This window comes from Colias philodice, chromosome 25 (genome assembly GCF_061535455.1).
Source record: "Colias philodice isolate Cphi_HAF_F1 chromosome 25, ilColPhil1 Martin Lab GWU primary, whole genome shotgun sequence".
Classification (NCBI taxonomy): Eukaryota; Metazoa; Arthropoda; class Insecta; order Lepidoptera; family Pieridae; genus Colias; species Colias philodice.
Genome location: NC_143110.1, coordinates 6,271,532 through 6,277,531, shown reverse-complemented (window position 1 = coordinate 6,277,531; position 6,000 = coordinate 6,271,532). Strand labels below are relative to the sequence as shown.

The 6,000-nt window shown below is 32.8% G+C and overlaps 1 protein-coding gene across 1 annotated transcript in view; it reads left to right on the top strand.

Moving 5' to 3' along the window:
• The first annotated feature begins 272 nt into the window (after positions 1 to 272).
• The window catches only part of Cbp53E (Calbindin 53E), a 112,482-nt gene continuing 106,754 nt past the window's right edge, over positions 273 to 6,000 (top strand). Inside the window, exon 1 of the mRNA XM_089710729.1 lies at positions 273 to 397. The gene's annotated coding sequence lies outside the window, so the exon portion shown is untranslated. The remainder of the gene's footprint in view (positions 398 to 6,000) is intronic.

The window sequence follows — 6,000 nt, the reverse complement described above, 5'->3', positions numbered from 1 at the left end:
CAGCAGCTCAAACAATAAACATCCGCTCACAACCGAACAACTCAAAAAGCCACATCCCTCTACGTCGCATTATGTCAAGCGAGATCTCTTCAAATTGGTTAGCTTATCTTCTCAGATTCAGGCCGAGTTTTCCATAACGCGACCAAATTCAAAATCCCATTTTGCGTGCTAACCAATATGTCGGGTAGAGCTTCTGAAATTGGTCGGGTTTTACAGCTGGGCAGCTCCGCCCTCCGAGTCTCAGCAACCCCTAGGTTCATTCATTCGTGTATCGCCCCGCGAAGCAGCCGCACGTCTGTCAATAACCGTGCGTTTGTCGTGTTAAATAAATAAACAAATACAATTTCGCAATTTGTCCAGTTTAACGCAAGATATAGAAGAATCCAGGAGATTTAGGGTAAGTTTTATAGATGAGTTGGTACATTTTACGCACGTACGTGCTTTTTATGGAACGAATTGTGACACTATTTATATTGCCTTCGGGTAAACTCGATTTTCAGGTGTCTGTGTCAATAAAATACGGGTTTCGTTTGTCAAACAAATGTAAACGTTTAAATTGTGTGCTTCCAAAAATTGCAAAATTATTTTTTTCATAACATAATGTTTACCTGTGGGAAATTATACGATTAGAATTCGAAATTTAAAAAAATATTTGACCGTGCGAAATTTAAAATTTTATTATTAGAATTCGATATTTAAAAAATTTTAATGAAAAAATATCTGCTGTAAATATTAGGTTGCCAATCCGGTTTATTTAAGATAAAATAATTTATGATAAATTATAGTACGCCTGTGTAGTACGCCTATCATAAGGGGTGAAAATGCGCCAAACTTAGAGTATATATACTACTATTGTAATATATACTCTAAGGCGCCAAATATTAATTATCGTTGCTTTACACATTTGAATAGACAAGCTGGCATAAAAAAAACATTTATTTGAATTGTGGTAACACAAGGTTCATACATAGCATTGAAGGCTAGTTGAGATAATAAGACTGACGATGCCATTTGATGCTAATGTAATTTTTTTATGACGCCAAAGCAAATAGCAAAATCACCCTTGGTGTTAAGTGGTTAGCACCCATAAACACTACTAACAGTAGTGCTGTAACAGGTGCTTTGACAGCCTTTTAATGAAAGTTCCATTGTAATGCTATTTATTATCTGAAGTTCAGATTCTGAACTACCATTGGTCATTGGGGCCTTCAATAAAAGAGCTTATTTGTCCATAAAAGGCCGGCAAAGCACCTGTAACACTTCTAGTGTTAAAAGTGTTTATGGGCGGTGGTGACCACTTAACATCAGGTGGCCCACCTGCCCCTTTGCTTGCTCTGACATAAAAAAAATGTGAGCGTGTACTAGTGTACACACGTAAGAAGTGAAACTTCTTTATGACCTTCTTTTTCAAAAAATAATTTACTATATGCAACTTTACAGAATTACGTCGAATAACGCGTGGTAGGGATAAGAAAAAGATGGCGCGTAACGGAAAAATGTCACGCGTAACGAAAAAATGTTACACTAAATTTTTTCCAACCCCGATAAAGAAGTTTCACTTCAATTATACATTATCTGTGGTATTACATACATTATTGTGGTAATACTTAACTGTTGAAGATATATCAGCTGTAGTGTTTAACTACAATTTATAGAAGTATCGCGTAGCAAATTAGATACCTACTTACATAACAGATTTTCTATGTAATACGAAATTGTACCCTTTACTGCATATTTCCGCAATTTGAAGTCGAATAAAAAATATGTCGTTTCTTTCTGTATTTCTTCATTTTAACATATTTTAGAATTCATTTATTTATTAAAAAGGTTGTTACATACGAATCTTTCACGTTAAACAGTTACAATAGGATTTATAAATTATTATGCAAAACAATTACAGATGACGACAATATTCACCGAAACTAATAATAAATTAGGCGATTTAGGTGTATAGATATTATACATATAAAATACAATTAATTAAACGAAAAAAAATGTATGTGCTCTTATCGTTAAAGAGTTCAGAATAAATACAACAGGCGACATTATTAATTTAGGGCTGATTTTTCAATCCTTGGTTAAGTTGGTTAATACTTATTCGTCGAATAACGTATTAAACTACCATTTCAAAAATGCATTCTTTGCCCGTATTTGACAGTTTACGGGTGACATTTTAATATTATCGTGTAATACTTTATTGGGTGGATAAGTTTTAACTATGAATTGAAAAATCGGTCCTTAAAATTATTGAAGTACACGCAAAATAATAATTGAAGTTTAACTATCTCATTCGCGGTTAATTACCTCTCCAACACTGATTAGTTGAATCTTACAATAAGTATGATAGATGATGCTTTATGGATGATAGATCTTCAGAGTTATAGGCTGAATCAAAAGTTTGAAGCTAGCCCCAAATAGTTTTCATATTGCGTTATTGTTGTTTAAACTAAGTATAACATAACTAAGTAACTAGTATATAACATGTCTACATTTATTATTTCGCGATTTAATATTAGACTTTGATAAAAAATACATAATGAACCGGCAAATTTTCTGCTTTATCATTTTGAAGTGAAACTTCATTAGGCGCTTTGAGCGTAAAATTTCAAGGTCGCGTCATGGCAATACCGTCACGTCATAGAGTAAGGCGATGATTTTGATCTTTGAATCTTGCCAAAGAAGTTTCACTTCTAACTTGTGTGCTCGGCACACACGCTCTTTTTTTAAAACACAGTTTACCATTACCAAGTTTGGTTGAATACACTGTGACACGTTAATTTTATACTAAAAATAATGTTATTTAAACAATAATTTATCATTTTTCATTGGAATACTTTTCTCAACAATAAAACTTTATATTTTTCTTGGAGACAAATATACTGCACGACTCGTTTCGCCCTTGACCGTTCTTTTAACCTGTCTCGTAAATAGAGTCAATAAAGCCTTATGATCGAACTTTGGTTGCACAATAACGTATGTAACAGAAATCAAACTGTTCCAGATAAATAAGTCTTTTTAAGGTTTTACAAGGTACCATATTATTTATTTATCACTTTTATTTAACATAATATGTTCATTAAAAGGAAAAGAACGTACAAAATTCATACAGCTTTATATATTATATAATACTAGCGGTCCGCCCCGGCTTCGCCCGTGGTACCTACATGTTAAAACTATCCTATCTCTCAAGTTGGATCGAATTGCACATGGTGTGCGAATTTTATTATAATCGGTTAAGTGGTTTAGGAGTCCATTGAGGACAAACATTGTGACACGAGATTTATATATACATATTAAGATAATGGGGCGGCTTTATCACTTTAGAGTTTAGAGTGATCTCTACCAGACAACTACTGAGGCAAAGGATAAATTTAAGCCTTATAAATATTATGACATAAAAAATCTGATTAAGTATCTGTCTTTTCTTTGCGTAGAGTTTCGAATTAACAACCTGTAATTCATTTATATTTATATTGATTGGACATTAAAAATAAAATATCAATTTGTAGAGCGCTGAAAACATCTCATATAGTTAGTACTCTATATTTTGATTAAAAAGTAGGGTAAAGGTTTTCATTAAAAGCTTAAGATGGCTATTTTGCCTGACCCTCCCGTAAGTGTAATATGTATATTACATTTCAATAGCACTACAAATATAAAATACACATAAAATGTCCCTAAATTGTGTATTTGTGCTCATTACATACATAGCTCTTTAAGACGGTGGTCATCTACTAATACTAATATACTAATAATATAATATTATAAAGCTGAAGAGTTTGCTTGTTTGTTTGTTTGTTTGAACGCGCTAATCTCGGGTACTACTGGTCCGATTTGAAAAATTATTTCGGTGTTAGATAGCTCCTTTATCGAGGAAGGCTATAGGCTATATACCATCACGCTACGACCAACAGGAGTGGAGCCACGGGGGTGAAACCGCGCGGAGCAGCTAGTAATATTATAAAGCTGAAGAGTTTGTTTGTTTGTTTGTTTGCGAGAGATTAGCGCGTTCAAACAAACAAACAAACAAGCAAACTCTTCAGCTTTATAATATTATATTAACGCGCTAATCTCGGGTACTACTGGTCCGATTTGAAAAATTCTTTCAGTGTTAGATGGTGCATTTATCGAGGAAGGTTATAAACTATCATCACACTAAGTCCAACAAGAGCGGAACAATGTGGGTGATACCGCGGGGCACAGCTAGTTTAAAATATATAGCAGACACTTGCTTGGCCTTTATAGGTCATATTAGCTGTTAGTAAACAAGCAGAAGATTCAAAGCCCACACTTCACGCAAGAGGTAGTGTTTTTAGCCAGTAAATACTTCTAAAAGTCAAAGAGAAATTGTGTGCTTTGCATATACGAGCGTTCGTGTTTATAGTGCATACAACGTATAGAGAACGGCTACAAAGTCGCAGATACATATTTAGTATATTCAAAGCGTCGTTTAGAGGTCAGAAGGTTAGCTTTAGGTATCTATGTAACAAAAACTTGACTGGACTTTTGAATTTGACGTGTGAAAGAAATTGTTTCGTAGGTAGGTATCTCATATTTATATGAGAGTAACAATTTCAAGTATTTGAAAAAATGTGATGAAATGTAAAATTTTTATATGTTAGCTCTTCATCTCTTGTGTTCTCTATCTGAAGTATTTTTTTATTTCGTTCTTCTTTCTTTATGATATGACTTACGCTTTTAATTTCGCAAATATGACGATAATATTCTGTTTGTAAACTCTATACCATTTTAAACTTCATATAAAGCATAGGCACACTATGATAAAGCAGCTATCAGCACAAGCTTTAAGCTCCAATTAACGATCAAATGTACACCGAAATGTATGCCAAAATTATACCCAAATTATACCGATTTAATGAGAATTAGAGCTGTTCCACTTATTACGTAATCCAGCACTATTACTGTGTTACTAACTATTGTCTGTACTTAATATTACTTCCTCAACTTGCTATGTAGGTAATCATATACCTACTAATATTATAAACGCGAAAGTTTGTAAGTTTGTTACTCTTTCACATAAAAACTACTTGACGGATTAGGTGGAAACTTTTCAGGTTATACAATATCAGAATAGCACAAGAGCTGGAGAAATACTTGATTTTGCACGTGGGTTGGTTCGCGGGTGAAACCGCACGGCACAGCTAGTGTAACATATTACAAACTGTTGTATATTTTCATTATAATAGTACACACATTATTTACATTAATTATACTTTATCATTCTAGAAATACGTGTCTTTTTAAGACGCGTAACATAATAAACTTATAAAATTAATCTATTTCAGTTTTTAACTAAGTATTTTTTTCCTTTGCTCACGGAAATTAAAAATAAGTTTCACATTTTCTTCTTAAGCTCAGGTAGCTTAAAAAAAAAACTTGAAATGTTTTTTTATTTTCAACTCCGTACTCTCTCAGACAGCATTAATATTAAACATGATACAGCTAAACAATGCAATTTATTTGTTACTGTATTTTAGTTTGCTAATTTCCATTGCTATTTTAATTACTTCAACCTTCCTGAGTCGGCAAAAATTAGCTCCTATCCTTCATTTCCAGTCTTCTTTAAAATATTACATATATAAACAGGTATAACCTTTATACATACCAAATTTTAAATAGATCATACGAACCCATGTCCCGTGAAACTGTATCATACATTCATCGATCCTCACAAACTTTTCGCTTATAACAAGTATAAGTATGTAGTAGGAATATTTAATACGTAGAATATATAGGTAACTAGCTGAACAACCGTTGTACTGTCTTCTCAGTTGTCAAATCCACAGCCGTAAAAGTTTTCACATTTTCTTAATTTTCAGGTGATTTCTTGAGGTTTTCTTTCATAAAATTCTGACAATAACGAACACAAAAAAATAAGAATTATTGAAATCGGTCGAGCCGTTCACTCGTAATGAAAGGAAATAGGGATTCATTTTTATATACAGAGTAGTAAAGTAAAATATAATATGTATATAGTAT